This window comes from Schistocerca piceifrons, chromosome 2 (assembly GCF_021461385.2).
Source record: "Schistocerca piceifrons isolate TAMUIC-IGC-003096 chromosome 2, iqSchPice1.1, whole genome shotgun sequence".
Lineage (NCBI taxonomy): Eukaryota > Metazoa > Arthropoda > Insecta > Orthoptera > Acrididae > Schistocerca > Schistocerca piceifrons.
This window is the reverse complement of record NC_060139.1, coordinates 758,883,269-758,903,766: the sequence shown is the minus strand read 5'-3', so window position 1 is coordinate 758,903,766 and position 20,498 is coordinate 758,883,269.

Sequence of the window (20,498 nt, the reverse complement as noted above, 5' to 3'; positions counted from 1 at the left end):
GGGTTTTGCGCCGGCCGTCAGAATGCGATTGTCGCACAGTGCACTCTCGCGCTGCGTGGACAAAAGACGTAATCCATTTGTTTCCCCTTGGAGGCCCGCGGCCAGAGAAGCGGCGGCTGCAGACTGCATCTGCCCCGGGGGATCGTACGCACCACCGCTAGCCACACGGAGTAAGCCAGCCGCGTTGCCGCACGCACCGCCTCCAAACTGGTTCAGTTTAGTTTAGGTTCCGGGTGTTCTGCCGACCATACTCGCAGCAATACGCCATGATGTAGAACGTGTCATCATATTTACAAATACACTACTGGCCATTAAAATTGCTACACGAAGAAGAAATGCAGATGATAAACGGGTATTCATTGGACAAATATATTATACTAGAACTGACATGTGATTACATTTTCACGCAGTTTGGGTGCATAGATCCTGAGAAATCAGTACCCAGAATACCCACCTCTAGCCGTAATAACGGCCTTGGTACGCCTGGGCATTGAGTCAAACAGAGCTTGGATGGCGTGTACATGTACAGCTGCCCATACAGCTTCAACACGATACCACAGTTCATCAAGAGTAGTGACTGGCGTATTGTGACTAGCTAGTTGCTCGGCCACCATTGACCAGACGTTTTCAATTGGTGACAGATCTGGAGAATGAAACATTTTTTTTATCCAAAAAAGGCCCGAACGGGACCTGCGACATGCGGTCGTGCATTATCCTGCTGAAATGTAGGGTTTCGCAGGGATCGATTGAAGGGTAGAGCCACGGATCGTAACACATCTGAAATGTAACGTCCACAGTTCAAAGTGCCGTCAATGCGAACAAGAGGTGACCGAGACGTGTAACCAATGGCACCCCATACCATCACGCCGGGAGATACGCCAGTATGGCGATGACGAATACATATTTCCAATGTGTGTCCACCGCGATGTCACCAAACACGGATGCAGCCATCATGATGCTGTAAATACCACCTGGATTCATCCAAAAAAATGACGTTTTGCCATTCGTGCACATAGGTTCGTAGTTCAGTACACCATCGCAGGCGCTCCTGTCTGTGACGCAGCGTCAAGGGTAACCGCAGCCATGGTCTCCGAGCTGATAGTCCATGCTGCTGCCGGCGATGGTGTACTCAACGACGAACCTGGGTGCACGAATGGCAAAACGTCATTTTTTCGGATTAATCCAGGTTCTGTTTACAGCATCATGATCGTCGCATCCGTGTTTGGCGACATCGCGGTGAACGCACATTGGAAGCGTGTATTCGTCATCGCCATACTGGCGTATCACCCGGCGTGATAGTATGGGGTGCCATTGGTTACACGTCTCGGTCACCTCTAATTCGCATTGACGGCACTTTGAACAGTGGACGTTACATTTCAGATGTGTTACGACCCGTGGCTCTACCCTTCATTCGATTCCCGTGAAACCCTACATTTCAGCAGGTTAATGCAAGACCGCATGTTGAAGGTCCTGTACGGGCCTTTCTGGATACAGAAAATGTTCGACTGCTGCCCTGGCCAGCACATTCTCCAGATCTGTCACCAATTGAAAACGTCTGGTAAATGGTGGCCGAGCAACTGGCTCATCACAATACGCCAGTCACCATTCTTGATGAACTGTGGTATCTTGTTGAAGCTGCATGGGCAGCTGTGACTGTACACGCCATCCAAGCTCTGTTTGACTCAATGCCCAGGCGTATCAATGCCGTTATTACGGCCAGAGGTGGTTGTTCTGGGTAGTGATTTCTCAGGATCTATGCACTCAAATTGCGTGAAAATGTAATCATAAGGCCATTCTAGTATAATATATTTGTCCAATTAATACCCGTTTATCATCTGCATTTCTTCTTGGTGTAGCAGTTTTAATGACCAGTAGTGTATTTAAACGATGTGCCTGTGTCGAACAGGACACTACTAATGCTGTAACCGAACATTATAGCTTTGTTTTCCCTACTCATCCTCATTAACTCATATTTTTCTACATTTAGAGCTAGCTGCCATACATCACACCAACTAGAAAGTCTGCCTAAGTCATCTTATATTCTCGTACAGTCACTCAACTTCGACACCTTCCCGTACACCACAGCATCATCAGCAATCAATAGCAGACGGCTGCCTACCGTGTCCTCCAGATAATTCATGTGTACAGAAGATCATATTTCCAAGCAGCACAACTGATGGTACCCATTTCTCCGATGAACACTTACCGTCGAGGACAACATACTGGGATCCATTACTTAAGAAGTCTTACAGCCAATACCTAGGCAACAAAAAACCAATGACGGACGTAGCAAAGAGGACATCAAAAGCAGAATAGCACTGGGAAAAAGGGCATTTCTGGCCAAGTGAAGTCTACTAGTATCAAACATAGGCCTTGATTTGAGGAAGAAATTTCTGAGAATGTACATTTGGAGTACAGAATTGTATGCTAGTGAAACATGGACTGTGGGAAAAGCTGAACAGAAGGGAATCGAAGCGCTTGAAATGTGGTGCTTCAGATGAATGTTGAAAATTAGCTGGACTGATAAGGTAAGAATGAGGAGGTTCTGCGCAGAATCGGAGAGGAAAGGAATATGTGGAAAACACTGACAAGAAGAGACAGGATGATAGGACATCTGTTAAGACATCAGGAAATAACTTCTATGATACTAGAGGGAACTGTAGAAGGCAAAAGCTGTAGAGAAAGACAGAGATTGGAACACATACAGCAAATAATTGAGGACGCAGTTTGCAAGTACTACCCTGAGATGAAAAGGTTGGCACAGGAGAGGAATTCGTGGCGGGCCGCATCAAACCAGTCAGAATACTGATGAATAAAAAAAAGAAAGAAGAAGATCCCGTCACGTATCTGGAAATCTAGTCCATAAGCTCGTGTCTTCGTTACCAGTCTGCAGTAGTGCACCATATCAAGTACCTTCCGGAAATCTAAAAATATGGAACCTGCTTGTTCCCCTCCATCGGTAGTTCGCAGCATAGCTCGTGAGAAAAAGGCAAGCTGAGTTTCGAATGATGATGCTTTCTAAAACCGTGCTGGTTCGTTGACATAAGCTTCTCGGTCTCAGGAATATTTATTGTACTGGAATTAGTTCAAGGATTCTACAGCAAACCGGTGTTAGGGATATTGATCTCCAATTTGGCGGGCCCCTTTTTTACCCTTATATACAGGAGTCACCTGCGCTTTTATCCAGTCGCTTGGGACTTGTGCTTGGCGAGGGATTCGCAATAAATGCAAGCTAAATAAGTGGAGTAACCACATACGAACTATCTACTCTGAAATGTACCTGTTGGGTAGAAGGAATTGCTTTGAAAACTTTCATCATCTGCCACCACCTTTAACTTATAAAGGAGGTGGTTAAATATTTTTATGAGTGCACATTTTGTTCCTCTGTCCAGTAGTAAGCTTACGTTGCGAATAATGGAGGCTGTTTTCGTTCCTCGTCTAATATTTATGACTGGTCCTATTTCCCACAAATTGTATCTGATTCTTACAAGGGAACCTCCACATCGCACCCCTCTCAGATTAAGTTATAAGTTGGCACAGTGGATAGGCCTTGAAGAACTGAACCCAGATCAATCGAGAAAACAGGAAGAAGTTGTGTGGAAGTATGAAAAAAATAAGCAAAATATACAAACTGAATAGTCTATGCATATGATATGCAACATCAAGGACAGCATAAACTCACGAGCGCCGTGGTCCCGTGGTTAGCGTGGGCAGCTGCAATACGAGAGGTCCTTAGTTCAAATCTAACCTCGAGTGAAAATTTTAATTTTTTATTTTCAGACAATTATTATCTGTCCGTCCGATGCGATCACTTTTTTGGGAGTGATTATCACATCCACAAGAAAACCTAAATCGGGCAAGGTAGAAGAATCTTTTTACCCATTCGCCAAGTGTACAAGTTAGGTGGGTCGACAACATATTCCTGTCATGTGAAGCATATGCCGTCACCAGTGTCGTATAGAATATATCAGACGTGTTTTCCTGTGGAGGAATCGGTTGACGTGTGACCTTGCGATCAAACTTTTTCTGTTCCCATTGGATAGGCACGTCCCTTCGTCTACTAATCACACGGTTCAGCGGTGCGGTCGCAAAACACAGACACTAAACTTGTTACAGTGAACAGAGACGTCAATGAACGAACGGACAGATAATAATTGTCTGGAAATAAAAAATTAAAATTTTCACTCGAGGAAAGACTTGATCCAAGGACTTCTCCTACTGCAGTTGCTCACGCTAACCACGGGACCACAGCGCTCATGAGCGCATATTCTCCGAGATGTTGCCTATCTTGGCATGGACTACTCAGTTTGTATATTTTGCTTATTTTTTTCATACTTCCACATAACTTCTTCCTGTTTCCTCGATTGATCTGTGTTCAGTTTTTCAAGGCCTATCCACTGTGCCAACTTATAACTAAATCTGAGGGGGGTGCGATGGGGAGGTTCCCTTGTTAGTAACAAATTTCATAACATAGTAACATATATTGTGAAGCCGCAGTTAGTATGCCTAATTTTTTAAATAGTTGTATACAAGATGTTCGAGGACAGTAATCAGTTATTGTTCTCAAAGCGCGTTTCTGTGCTATAAAAACTTTGTGTCTGTGTGTCGAGTTGCCACAGAAAATTATTCCATTTGATATCAGTCAATGTAAGAATGCAAAGTAAACTGACTTTCGAATAAGCAGTTACATGTAGAGCACATGTTGGCAGATGGTGGCTGCTGGATTAGACAACAACATCGGATCACTACGTAACTGACTGTCATCACGTCATCAGACGGAGATTTTTAGGAACTTGCTATACTGACCTTCCTGATACAGTCGACAATACCCCATGCCCATTCTGTATTGCAAAAAGTCTGTGCACAGCGTTAGAAATGGAGCAGAAGTGTAAATTAATAAATGAAATAGAATATTATAAATTCTTGGTTGTTTGTACTGATAAAAACTAGAAATGAACGTCACGTGTTACAAGTCTTCTTGAACATCTTAGCTCTGCAAGTTCTGCATTATGGATGATTTCAGAGACAAAAATGTCAAAAAGGTAACTCACTTTTCTTATTATCATTCAGTAACATCATATGGCCTCATATGTTATCACCTCGTCATTGGGGGAAAAAATTTTTGGTTCACAGAAACATGTAATAAAAATACGTGGCGTCCACTCTAAAACCTCTTGTAAACAGCATTTATAAACAATCCAGCATACTGACACTCACCTCCCAGTATATTTACTCCCTAATGACTTTTGTTTTAACAAGCAATCATCGAAAGAACAGCAATACAAATAAATATATTAGAAGGACAAATCACTTACACTTTGCATCACTCAGCCGTACTGTGGAACACAAAGGAGCTAATCTGCCGTAAAAATCTTTGACCATCTACCCAGTTATGTAAGGAATTTAATATACAGCGTGAACATTAATAAAACCGACAACTGCAGGGACGGATTTCATGACTGTAAATGGAGGAAAAAAGGTCCTAAGAACGCGTGTCCGGATATTGACGGTGTGCGTGCAACGACAACCAATCATCCCCGATCACAGTACAGAGGTGTATCCACGTTACAGCAGTGCCTCCATGGGATGCAATGCATGCGATCACATGCCGCGTCATGGCCTGCCGTACTTTTTCGCACGTTCCGGCCTCTTTCCGAATAGCGTCCCACGCTTCGTGAACACGCTGTTATAGATGATGTTGAGGTGTCTGCGTGCTGTAATGTGCTCCGTATAAAGAAACCATATAACCTTTCGTATTGTCAAAGGCACATTTCCAAGCAGCTCAGGAAGGAAGACCATGTACGTTCCTCCGTCAAGGCGCTGTGGAATAATAACCGGTCCAAGTATGTGGTCGCCAAGACTGCCTGCCCATTCGCTGACGCTCAACAGATCCTGATGAGAGGCCTCAAACACTTTTAGATTAAGGTTGTTTTGCCCTTAAGGCGTCAGGTGGTTTGGGCCTTCAGTCTAATTTAAGAACTGTTTTACGAAAAGCCTTTGGCATTTTTAAAATTAATGTTATTGAGTCTTAAGTGTTGGCCCTTGAGCCATTTTGAATTTAAGTTGTTTGCTCTTAAAGTGTCAGATTCTTTGGGCCTTCAGCCTAATTAAGGAACTGTTGTAAGAAAATTTTAAATTAAAGTGGTCGTGACCTTAAGGCATAAGATTGTATGGCGCATCCAGCCGCTAACTAAGTTCCAAAACTAAAGCTGTGTTTTTTTTTCTTTTTTAATTCTTGGCTCTTGTAATATTTGATAAAATAAAAGGTTGTATGTTCGAGTGTAACTGACAGTCGCTTATTTTGGCCCCTTTCCACAACTTAAACTGCCTGTCCTATCCTGCGGGTTTAGCAGAGCATCTCACTATCCTTGGCGACCATATGACCCCTGCAAGCAGTTTGTGTTTCCACGGCACGACGGCATCTACCAACAGGACAACGCAACGTGTCACATAGCTCCTGGTGTACGAGCGTGGTTCGAGCAGCACCGGGATACTTCACCGTACTCCCCTGGCCACCAAATTTCCCGGTTTTCCCAGTCAAAAATCTGTGAAACCACCTCGATCGAGATGTTCGGACCAACAATCCTCAACTGAAACATCTAGCACAGCTGGCCACAGCACAGGAGTCGATACCTTCCGGAATCTCATTGACTGTCTTCCGGAAACGTCTCACTCCGGTCGGCATTGCAAAAGATTGTTATTTTAGTTTCTGACAGGTGGTCACATTAATGTGACTAGAAAGTGTAAATAAATATGATTACAAATCTCTGGTTCCGACCAAGATTTTCAGGAGCTTTCCCTTGGCTGAATGCAAATGAAGGAACTCTTAACGCCCTTCCATTTATTCCCAGTTGGGAAACTTCCCGTCCCACCGCCAGCTGAAAAGAACCACGACTGCTTGAAGTACTCCAAGCATTCTGAGGACGCAAAGTACAACAAAAATTTGCCATAATTTGCCACACAACGTGGCACTACACAAAACTGGCGCTAATAGCATAGGCACATAGGGAACACACACGACACAGATCTGTAAGTCCACAGTATTGGTGATAAGTTGAGAAAACCGTCTCGAAACACATATGCTACAAAACGCTACTGTTTCCTGCGCATGTAGCCCGACATCACTATGGGATATGATCACCATGCACACGTACACAGGCGTCACAACGGGTTGGCATACTCTGGATCAGGTGATCGAGCGGCTGCTGGGGTATAGCCTCCCATTCTTGCACCACTGCCTGTCGTAGCTCCTGAGGTGTCGTAGGGGTTTGAAGACGTGCAGCGATACGTCGACCGAGAACATACCAGACGTGCTCGATGGGGTTTATGTCTGGAGAACAGGCAGGTCACTCCATTCGCCTCATATCTTCTGTTTCAAGGTACTCCTCCACGATGGCAGCTCGGTGGGGCCGTGCGTTATCATCCATCAGGTCGCAGGTGGGACCCATTGCACCCCTGTAAAGGCGGACATACTGGTGCAAAACGACGTCCCGATACACCTGACCTGTTACAGTTCCTCTGTCAAAGACATGCAGGGGTGTACGTCTACCAATCATAATCCTACCCCACACCATCAAACCACGACCTCCATACAGGCCCTTTTCATGGACATTAAGGGACTGGTATCTGGTTCCTGGTTCACGTCAGATGAAAACCCGGCGAGAATCACTATTCAGACTATACCTGGACTAGTCCGTGAACATAACCTGGGACCACTGTTCCAATGACCATGTACTGTGTTCTTGACACCAGGCTTTACGGGCTCTTCTGTGACCAGGGGTCAATGGAATGCACCTTTCAGGTCTCCGGGCGAATAAACAATGTCTGTTCAGTCGTTTGTAGACTGTGTGTCTGGATGCAAATGTTCCAGTGCCTGTGATAAGGTCCCGAGCAAGGCTACCTGCAGTACTCCGTGGCCGTCTGCGGGCACTGATGGTGAGATATCGGTCTTCTTGTGGCGTTGCACGCTGAGGACGTCCCGTACTGTAGCTCCTGGACACGTTTCCTGTCTGCTGGAATCGTTGCCATAATCCTGAGATCACACTTTGTGGCACACGGAAGGCCCTTGCTACGACCTGCTATGTTTCACAAGCCTCCAGTAGCCCTAGTATTCTACCCCTCATAACGACATCAATATGTGTTCTTTGACCCATTTTCAACACAGTCACCATTAGCACGTCTGAAAACGTCTGCGCACTTACTCGCTGCACCGTACTCTGAAATGCACCAACACACCACTGCGTATGTGGACTGCTGCCAGCGCCACCGTGCGACGACCGCATGTCAAATGCACCGCATGGTCACACCCCGAGGTGATTTAAACCCGCAAACCGCCCACCAGAGCGTTGTTTCACCATGTATCAGCATTATCCTTAATTTACGAACATGAGTGTAGATAAGTGAATGGCTTCCAATTGTGTCGTATGGTTTTCCGGAGAAATTCCGCGGAGTTGTGTGGAAATTTCTATCTTTATAGAACTCTCGGATTTTTCTGGAACAGATGTATGGCTTAATAGGAAAAGGTCATTTTGATTTTGTAAATTACGCCAATAATTATCAAACATCCCGTGACTTTATTAGCCGGCAAGCGTTGCCATTAGCTCGAGATCGTTACAGCTCCAACGTAAACATCCACGGATTTGCACGAAATGAGGGAAACACGTCCCGCCACTCACTTCTGGTCTCTGCTTCAAATGCAATTGCGGAGAAAGCGCGTTATAGGTGCAAAGGACGCTGCCACAACGCAGCACCGGTATGCAGATTGGATTAGCGAGCGCCATGGAACGGATAAAAGCCGTAACGAGATTCGCCGTTGCCCTGCGCTGCATGCAACCGCCTGTATCCCACGCCATAAAGTGATTCGTTTCAATAAGCCGCGGGAAAAACGCGTCGGATCACATAATCTAAACTGCGGTCGATTATGCTAGCTCCTTCGGCAACCTGTTTTCTGACAGCCACGTAGGAAACCTCATTACGTTTATGTTCCGTTTTTGCGGGTATCACGTGTGAAAATAAAAGCAGCGACAAAAGACTGATAAAGCAATTCATCTCCCTCTGATGAAGATTGACCTGTGACGCGTAGATGAGTATGCATTTCGACGTAATCATACGAAAATGAGAAAGTAATTTTCCACCCCTCCCAGAGCCGTCACACTAACGATAGGCACCTCTCTATATACATATGTTAAAGCTGTCTCTGAAGAAACGTCAGGATGCAGCTACTTAATTTTTGTATCAGGAGTTCTTCGCTCAATTTCCTGAAAACCACTCAGAGAGGGGATGCAGTAATTATGGAATTCGTTTCCTGCAATCCAGATATAGGTTTCCAGTGGTTTCACTAAATCTCTTCATAATCTTTTACTTTCTGTATCACCTTCCGTATCTGAAGTCTTTTCGCGTTATTCACCAATACTCTAGGCCATATCCCTTGTATTTATTTTATTGTCACTGTCAACTTAACGTCAACTGTCATATACTCTGTTATTTTGCCATGTGCACATCTTCTCTCCCGTTGAGTTTAATTCTTTATACCTAAATATCTACACCTGCTATTTATTAAGTTACAAATTTAAAGCACCTCAGAGTAGTGTATTGTGTCCAACTCTGTTCTTAAAATATATAGACGACTTGCAGATGGTATAATACTCGGAGAAAAACTTCTCTTTTCTAACAGCCTAGTCAAAATGTATGAATTATTAAAGAAAGCAAATTAAACCCTCAGGGATGTTTAGAAGTGGGCAGTAGGTAATAAACAAAACAGTAGGCATGCATTTCGGGAGGAGTATCAACTCTGTCGCGTTAAGCTCAGGTGATATATCAATAGATTGTGAAACAAACAAGATTCTTAGGGATGAATATTGATTGTCAGTTAAGATGGAACGAAAGCACAAAGATACTGGCAAGAACAATGTCATTAGCATGTTGTGCCCTTAGAGTTCTGTCATCAGTGTGTAACAGCCAATGTCTTGTGACACTGTTAAGAATTATTGAAGAAACTGACTATCCTTAGTGTACAAGTGAGCATATCGACCAATTTGTTGTGCAAATCAGAGAAAACATTACTAAGTATTTCGCTAATAGTTCTTTGCATAATTCTGGTATAAGAGCCAGTTTGGGCTTACATTTACCAAGCAAAAACAAACAAAACATCAAAACAGAATTTCCATCAGTGAATAAAATTGCGTAATAAATTGTCCAAGAAGATGAAAATACTAAAATACGTCTGTTTAAAAGGCAGCTAAAACAGTACGTAATGCATACTACAGAACTGAAGGTAACTTGGAGGACTCGGAGTACTAGTTAATAATGAAAAGGGATAATTGCAACACCATATCACTTTACAATACATGGTCACAATGAAATACTTTTAAAAGAAAATCACGTGCCAAGAATTGTGGTGCGTGACACCAACGCCATTCTCCTGAGCACAACACCTCATCAACGGCGGTACGCTAACTCAGTTTTCAGGTGAACTGAATGGAGAACATGAAGACGTGCATGGGGCATAGTTGAATGTTTACAGGCCTGGAGTCGGTTTTCGGAACAGATTTCAGTATGATGAAGTGCATAGCAGTGGGTGTCCTTGGTGCGTACGGTGATGAAATGCAAAATTATGTATTACATTATACGTTATCTGGAGAGAATTGTGTATAAATCAAAGAACATTGTACAACATGAACTAGCCGACTGGGACAGTGCAGTTGTTAAGAAACTGACTTTAAATCCGGAAGAACAGAGTTTGCTATGTCCACTTGTCGTGATTTAGGTATTCCATGCCTTTCTTACATCATGTCAGGCAACTGCTAGGATGGTTTCTTCATCAAGGCCATGGCCGACCACCTGTACCATCCTTATAAAAGCATGCATACAAATCTATGAGTACGTATATTTTAAGCTATTTATTGTCACTGTATTATGATGACAAATTCTGTATCATTGTGAGGTGGTCTCTGGACAATTAAATTATTCAAATCAGGTGTTGTGCCCCAGTGGAACAGGGAATTTGTCCAATTTCGCACAGCTTAGTAATTGCAGCGAAGAATACGACCATTTCAAGATTACAAGACCATTGTAAACACTAATGATTACTTCACCTAAACTGCTTTGCAAAAGTGTGCAGTATGATACAGTCAGTTTCACTTGTGTAGAATGCAATAAATTCAGAAAAATGAAAGAGAGAAAAATGGATACGGCGATGAAAACTGCATGTTAATTTCTAGAATTTGAACGCGTTTATTAACGCTGCACTCCAGCGACTAGATTTACTGATTAGTTAGGTGTTTTACTGCTAATTTCTTTCACCCTGTTTATTCTTTCCAAGAGTTGCAGAAGTAGGAGTAAATGTATGTTTTTAAAGATCATAATGGTACGAAACATGAACAATTCTTACAGTATTATAGGCGGAAAATGTGCTCTCCGTGTCTTACTAAAATCGATGAGTCGATTTCATGATTTTCAAAGGCATACAGTGATCCAAGAATCAACACCCGAGCGCCCACATACGCCTCTAAGAATATAAAGAGGATCAATGCCGTTGGCTCCTAGCAACGAAAGGCAGTCTACCGTAACAGTCAAATCACGGAAGCAGAGTCTGTTCGGCAGCGACTTTATTGAAAATAAATGAGTATATTCTCTTGAGCAATTATAAATCAGTCCCGATCAGAAAATGTTCTACATAGTTTCTGATTTTCGTGTCACTACACTGTTAATATTCAGCTTACACTAACTGTGCCTCTTGTGACGGAATGAGTACTATCCTCCGGTCCTATGTTTGTGTGAGTGTGTGTGTGCCGTAGGTCAGTTCGCTTACTTGTAAAAGAAAGAGCACACGTTTCTAATAAGTATGGGAATTTGATATACGCTCTAAACCTTCCTCTCCCTTGTCCCTCTCCATCTCCCCTACCCCTTTTGTCCAGCTCCTTCTCCTTCTCATTCCCCCTCTCTCCATCCGTCTCCTCCTTCCCGTTTTGTATGTCCATTTTCTCCCACCCCTCTGTATCTCTTCTTCCCCCTCTGTCTGACCTTGAGCCTTGTTTATCGTTATTTGCAAATTCAGATTCTGTAATAGTCTTCTAATCATGAACCAATAACCCATAAATCAACTTTCCTAACAGTTATGTATACTTTATGTTAAAACGCTTATTAAAGAAACGTGTAAAAGTTTGAAGTAAATCGGAAAACATCATTTTAAGATTTTTGGTAACAATGTTGTCCCTCTATATACAATATATTTCTATAAATACCAAATGTATTACAAATGTACATACAATAAAGAATTAGGTACCAGATAACACTCCTGTATTAGAATTCAATGTTGTGTCAAAATTTCAAAGCAATGGATGCTGAACTATCGGAGATCTGAGATTCTGAATAAACGAACTTCTACGTTGTACTTGTAATTGTATAAACGATTTTTATATTCTTAATCGCAATTACCGAAAGTTTTTGATCAATTGCTTTGAAATTTTGACGCTGGATTTTTATTTTCCTATTTCTTAAATATATATAACACATAAATTTATATAAATGTAATAATAGGGAAACTTTGTTACAGAAAATCTCGAAAAATTACGTATATATTTATTACTCATCATATATTGAAATGGAAATGCCGTGTGGGTAGGGCCTCCCATCACGGAGACCGTTCGCCTGGTTCAATTCTTTCGAGATGACGCCACGTCGGCCACTTGCGTGTCGATGGTGATGAAATGATGGCGATAAGGAGAACACAACACCCAGTCCCTGAGCGGAGTAAATCTCCGACCCAACCGGGAATCGAACCCGGCCGTTAGGCATGACATTCTTTCACGCTGACCACTCAGCTACCAGGGGCGGACGTCATATATTAAAGAATTACGTACCTAAGAACACGCGGGCTGTCCTACAGTTTGTGTTTGATGCACCTCTCTGCGATGCGCTTCTCCCGTCTCCGTCGCCGAAGTGGAACTGAAAGCTGTGTTGACGTGGAGCTGATGCGGTACTGCGGATTCTGGCTAGTGTGTCGCTGTGATCTTGGCTGCACACGCACATTCTGTGACGCAGCACTCGAATTCACATCCTCCACAACATTAAGATACGCTCGCTAGCTCTTCGTTATTCACTTTGACGTTGCTATGTTGATTCTATGCAGGACGGGAGGCATATGTAATTGCCGTACTCTGGAATATCCTTATTTTTCATTTCGGGAAATGGCGTTATCGTCATTGTCTGTTATTGTTCTCCTTTCGTTATTTCTTTTAAGTTCGTATAGCGGTTGGTTAGTCTCTGTTGTTTCCGTGATTTCGTTATAGGCATCACAATTAAAGATAATACGGTCGAGTGTTCCCGTACGACCACACTGACAGACGTCATTGCCTGTCTTGTTAAACCAGCACAGTTAAACCGACTTAAACAGTGCCCCTTAGGTGATGTACCGTGTCCTGGTTGTAGTTTACATGGCCGAGCACTAAGAGTTTTGGAATTCACGCAAATAGTTGGTAAACTCTTCGACCTTTTTCACTGTAGTCCCAGGTGTTCTGTCATGTACCCACATTCCAGTTCAGGTGTTGGTACTTGGTTGGTATGTAGACATATTATGATAGTAGTTTGTGTTTAAAGTATTAAATAAAAAAACAGCATCTGACAACTACAGAAGGACGAGCAGTGGTATTTGGGTCTTTCCGACGTGCGTGCGGTAAATGCGGACACGAATTACGCCGACGTTATTAAAAAACGCGTCCAAATATGACCACCGTGATGTCATTCTTTTCTTGGCTACCGAAGGGAAAAGTGGGAAGACATCCATCGAAGAATGAAGAATGTGTTTGGGGCAGCATGTCTGTCGAAAACCACCCCTATAGAATGGTACGACAAGCGCTGCTGCTGCTGCTGCTGCTTCGTTCAGGGACGTCCCCAATTTCGCTTAATGTTGTAAAGCACGCCAACTGAAGTGAGAGACATTCGACCACACACCCTCTAGCCTGGATCTCTCCCCAAGCGATTATCACGCCTTCCGTCCCTTAACAAAGGCCTTGAAAGGTCGACGGTTCCTGTCGGTCGAGGATGTGCGATGGGCAGTTACGAACTTCTTTACACAGCAGGACACGTTGTTTTACCAAACGACTGTCTTCAGCCTGGTGCGTCGGTCGGTGATTGCTTCAATGCTCACAGCGATTTAGACCGACTAGCATACCGATTGTGGACTGTGTGACCTTCTAACTGAAACTTTTTGATCGCCTCATATACACGGCTTGCTACTACATACTACAATCTCCGTCTCCACTTCGGAATCACGAACAGTTAATCTACGTATGCACATGGAATTTCACCGATGACGCTTTTGGTGCTATGCCCTTACGCTAACTGAATTTTGTAGCTTAGCAAGCGTGCCAGCTACAGAATGAAAATAAAATCAATCCGCAAATCGACGACTCCGTATTGATTACAGACCCCCTCACAGGCTGATGCAGTTTTAAAAGTTGTGTATATGATTCATAAATATTTGGCTTAAAATACTGGAAATAAAACACCCTCTGCACATAATCGTGCAGTTTTAGTCAGTTATCCTCTCCTAAGCGCCCTGTTAGGCTTTACACCTTTAGCAGTTTGGACAATATACACTAAAATTGAAAAACTTTGAAGCTTGTGTCGTGTGCAGTTCTGAGGTGAGCGATGAGGATCATATCTGACATGTAAGTGTCGACAGAAGCTGCTTGCATTAACTTTATTTTATTTATTCAAAATTTTTTAACAGGGCTGTCTAGGATATATAATCAGTGGGAATTAAAATGCATCATTATGTATTCCCTTATGGCAGTCTACGTATAACCTTTTGTATATTGATGTTTTGTAGGATGTCGTTTTCTATATCAACATACAAGACGCTCTACGTCAGATGTTACAGAACCAGACTACATAATGATGCATTTTTTTAACCATTGTCCTGCTCTGGGCACAGATAGGTGATTATACCCTAAAAAGGCCCAGCAAAACAATTGGAATCAATAAAAGAAAAACAAAACAAGCACATATCTCAACTCTCAACACTTGCAAATCAAAATTTCATCTCATACAATAAAATGCCCTTCCTGCAATCTCTTCGGGGTTCCGGAGAAGAGTTGCAAAAAGCCTTAGAAAAATTTTTCTCGACGCCACGTTATTGTCTCCCATTGCGATGCGTAAGTTTAAAATTTGGGCCAAAGGTGCCTTCAATCATTCTCCATAATGGTGAAAAAGTGTGATGCCCTTCGACACTCCGAACAGAAAGCTGTTGACACATGCGAAAAAAACACCACAGCTCAAAAGATCATGTGAGCTGTAAGGTGGGTTAATGATGTCACGTTGGCGCCGAATTTCACCAGAAGTCTGCCCAACGCCACCGGGGACGTGCCAGACGATGAGATCGCCGTAGCATCTCTTAGCCACATTCTACCCCATCTTTCGACGTCTCTGCGATGGAAGTCAGAACATCGACACGCAGCGTTGAAATCAGGTGGTTTTCTTATGGGTGGCCTACGAGTTCGGACACACCGCCGCTCGGAATGGATGGTGGCGTAAAGGGCGTCGTTGAAACCAACTCTTTCCTTGGGACCGAGCGAGGTGGCGCACTGGTTAGCACACTGGACTCGTTTTCGGGAGGACGACGGTTCAAGCCCATCTACAGCCGTCCTAATTTTGTTTTTCCGTGATTTCTCTTAATCGTTTCAGGCAAATGCCGCAATGGTTTCTTCGAAAGAGCCGGTTTCCTTCCCCATCCTTCCCTTTTCCGAGCTTGCGCTCCGTCTCTAATGACCTCGTTGTCCACGGGACTTCAAACACTACCTCCTCCTCCTCCTCCTCCTCCTCTTCCCTTTGGGCGTTGAGTCCGACACATTTTTTTTTTTTTTTTTGGTCATCAGTCTACTGACTGGTTTGATGCGGCCCGCCACGAATTCCTTTCCTGTGCTAACCTCTTCATCTCAGAGTAGCACTTGCAACCTACGTCCTCAATTATTTGCTTGACGTATTCCAATCTCTGTCTTCCTCTACAGTTTTTGCCCTCTACAGCTCCCTCTAGTACCATGGAAGTCATTCCCTCATGTCTTAGCAGATGTCCTATCATCCTGTCCCTTCTCCTTATCAGTGTTTGCCACATATTCCTTTCCTCTCCGATTCTGCGTAGAACCTCCTCATTCCTTACCTTATCAGTCCACCTAATTTTCAACATTCGTCTATAGCACCACATCCCAAATGCTTCGATTCTCTTCTGTTCCGGTTTTCCCACAGTCCATGTTTCACTACCATACAATGCTGTACTCCAGACGTACATCCTCAGAAATTTCTTCCTCAAATTAAGGCCGGTATTTGATATTAGTAGATTTCTCCTGGCCAGAAATGCCTTTTTTGCCATAGTGAGGCTGCTTTTGATGTCCTCCTTGCTCCGTCCGTCATTGGTTATTTTACTGCCTAGGTAGCAGAATTCCTTAACTTCATTGACTTCGTGATCATCAATCCTGATGTTAAGTTTCTCGTTGTTCTCAGTTCTACTACTTCTCATTACCTTCGTCTTTCTCCGATTTACTCTCATACCATACTCTGTACTCATTAGACTGTTCATTCCGTTCAGCAGATCATTTAATTTTTCTTTACTTTCACTCAGGATACCAATGTCATCAGCGAATCGTTTCATTGATATCCTTTCACCTCGTATTTTAATTCCACTCCTGAACCTTTCTTTTATTTCCATCATTGCTTCCTCGATGTACAGATTCAAGAGTAGGGGCGAAAGGCTACAGCCTTGTCTTACACCCTTCTTAATACGAGCACTTCGTTCTTGATCGTCCACTCTTATTATTCCCTCTTGGTTGTTGTACATATTGTATATGACCCGTCTCTCCCTATAGCTTACCCCTACTTTTTTCAGAATCTCGAACAGCTTGCACCATTTTATATTGTCGAACGCTTTTTCCAGGTCGACAAATCCTATGAAAGTGTCTTGATTTTTCTTTAGCCTTGCTTGCATTATTAGCCGTAACGTCAGAATTGCCTCTCCCGTCCCTTTACTTTTCCTAAAGCCAAACTGATCGCCACCTAGCGCATTCTCAATTTTCTTTTCCATTCTTCTGTATATTATTCTTGTAAGCAGCTTCGATGCATGAGCTGTTAAGCTGATTGTGCGATAATTCTCGCACTTGTCAGCTCTTGCCGTCTTCGGAATTGTGTGGATGATGCTTTTCCGAAAGTCAGATGGTATGTCGCCAGACTCATATATTCTACACACCAACGTGAATAGTCGTTTTGTTGCCACTTCCCCCAATGATTTTAGAAATTCTGATGGAATGTTATCTATCCCTTCTGCCTTATTTAACCGTAAGTCGTCCAAAGCTCTTTTAAATTTCGATTCTAATACTGGATCCCCTATCTCTTCTAAATCGACTCCTGTTTCTTCTTCTATCACATCAGACAAATCTTCACCCTCATAGAGGCTTTCAATGTATTCTTTCCACCCATCTGCTCTCTCCTCTGCATTTAACAGTGGAATTCCCGTTGCACTCTTACTGTTACCACCGTTGCTTTTAATGTCACCAAAGGTTGTTTTGACTTTCCTGTATGCTGTGTCTGTCCTTCCGACAATCATATCTTTTTCGATGTCTTCACATTTTTCCTGCAGCCATTTCGCCTTAGCTTCCCTGCACTTCCTATTTATTTCATTCCTCAGCGACTTGTATTTCTGTATTCCTGATTTTCCCGGAACATGTTTGTACTTCCTCCTTTCATCAATCAACTGAAGTATTTCTTCTGTCACCCATGGTTTCTTCGCAGCTACCTTCTTTGTACCTATGTTTTCCTTCCCAACTTCTGTGATGGCCCTTTTTAGAGATGTCTATTCCTCTTCAACTGTACTGCCTACTGCGCTATTCCTTATTGCTGTATCTATAGCGTTAGAGAACTTCAAACGTATCTCGTTATTCCTTAGTACTTCCGTATCCCACTTCTTTGCGTATTGATTCTTCCTGACTAATGTCTTGAACTTCAGCCTACTCATCATCACTACTATATTGTGATCTGAGTCTATATCTGCTCCTGGGTCCGCCTTACAATCCAGTATCTGATTTCGGAATCTCTGTCTGACCATGATGTAATCTAATTGAAATCTTCCCGTATCTCCCGGCCTTTTCCAAGTATACCTCCTCCTCTTGTGATTCTTGAACAGGGTATTCGCTATTACTAGCTGAAACTTGTTACAGAACTCAATTAGTCTTTCTCCTCTTTCATTCCTCGTCCCAAGCCCATATTCTCCTGTAACCTTTTCTTCTACTCCTTCCCCTACAAATGCATTCCAGTCGCCCATGACTATTAGATTTTCGTCCCCCTTTACATACTGCATTACCCTTTCAATATCCTCATACACTTTCTCTTATCCGACACATTACGTGGTCGAAAATGTCAGTTCATAGTCCGATTAGCAACAGGTAGATGAAATGCGCCTTGAGAAATTTCGACGCCAAATCAGCCTGGCGGCTGCTCTAGAGCTTGAGGGTCAGATTCGGTTTACCCACCTTCAGGCGCTAGAGTTGCCGCCAGGATGAAATAGTGAAGAAGTTCCTGAGAGACATATTTATAATATGCTCAACAAAGTTGTGTGAGTGGCACCGAGGGTGTTGTCGAACTCACAGGTGTTAGAGAGGCCCTTTGCCGTTTTTTTCGCGCACATTTTAATGTTGTACTCCTGCATGATCATACCACAGAAAAGCGGAGAACAGGAGGGCTGAAAAAGCATAAATACGCTTTGATGCTTCTGGTCACGTTCAAATTTCGTCGAATTGTGAACGGTCCCTAGTGGTTCCAACCTGTAGATGAGAGCAAAAATTGTGTTTGCGCTAACCTTCTCATTGTGTGGCACGTCCACATTGGATATTTCACTTGTGGTGAAATTTGGTGCCAATGTGACATCATTAGCCCACATTACAGTAAACATGAATTTTTGAGCTGTGGTGTTTCTTTCGCGGTTCTCTACACCTTTCTGCTCGAAACATCGCAGAGCCCGCGTGTGACGTCACAGGGCGCCACGCTTTTGTATCATTACAGAGGAACTTGATAGGCACCTCTAATCCAAATTTCAAAATCATGCGTCGCAATTTGAGACAACTGCGGGATTTAGAAAAAGTGATCTTTTAATTCTGTTCTACGCTGTATTTTAAAAATCAAGATGTATATCTTTCAAAATCTGATTTTAAATAAATATTCCTTTGAGAATGACATTCGTAGCACTAATCGGTCCTGAAAGAGCAGGAAAAGATGAATCTGAGCCTAGTCCGCCGTTAATAATACGAATACACAACGTTTCTAACAGTTTTCGACAGTACTTTCAGAGAATTGAACACAATAGCCTCTCAAATCAAGCCGCTAATACAATGACACGTCGCCTATGCGAAAGAACTCAAACGACATGGCGCAGCGATTAGCACATTGGATTCACAATTGGGAGGACGACGGTTCAAATCCGCGTCCGAGGATCCACATTCAGGTTTTCCATGATTTCCCACACTCGCTCCACCTATATTCCAGGATGGTTAATTTGAAAGGGACCGGTCGATTTCCTTCCCCATGCTTAAGCAAGCAATCCGAGTTTGTACTTCGTCTCTAATGACACCGTTGTCGAATAGATATTACACTCTGATCTTCCTTACTTTTTCCATTCATACGAAAGAAGGAAGGAAGGTTATCTTCAATGATCTGTAGAGGATGACGTCATAAAAGATGGAGATTAAGCACGGCTAGGCCAAGAACGACAAAGCACTCTACTCATTCGCCTTGATCGATCTAACCCTTTACGTATCAGTGCTTTCCACTTGAAACCACCATTTTATTAAGTTTTTTAAGTACCAGTGCCTTTAGAATGAAACTACTGATGCTGTTACAAGGCAGAAACATCCAGTGGTACACTGAGATACTTGTACAAATGTAGCACATTGTAGCTGTTACTTAGAGCTTTCAAAGCGATAATCGTCACGGATATTGTGCTATGTGACTGTAGGAGACTGTAACATGTGGTCGTTTTTATAGTCGTCATATTCAGGACATCACTGACATTGAAAATAAGTATACCTAAAGTTATGCAACGTAAATTTGACTTTGTACTACTGTTTTTATGTGTGGCCTCTGAATGAAACCACTGGGGAAATATGTAGTTTTGATTCAAAATTTATTAAATTTGAGGCTTATTTTTGCTTGTTATTTAGGACAATAGTTGTGTTTACGCACTATGAGTTCATGTAAGTTTCGAAATGTTCGATAACTTCCACGAAAAATGCGAATTTCTTTCAAATATATGACCTAACATGATGGGGAGGCGGTTTACTTTTTACCAATTTCTTCTCGTATTCTTCGCTTACTATCAAACAAAGGTTAATTCAGTGAAACAATTTAAAAACATTTTTTTCATATCTTTGGGACTCAAAGAATTAAGTGGTTATCGCAACAACTAAATTTGGACGCCCAGAAGGTGACTTGAGCCCCATATGCAATTACTATTACTTAAA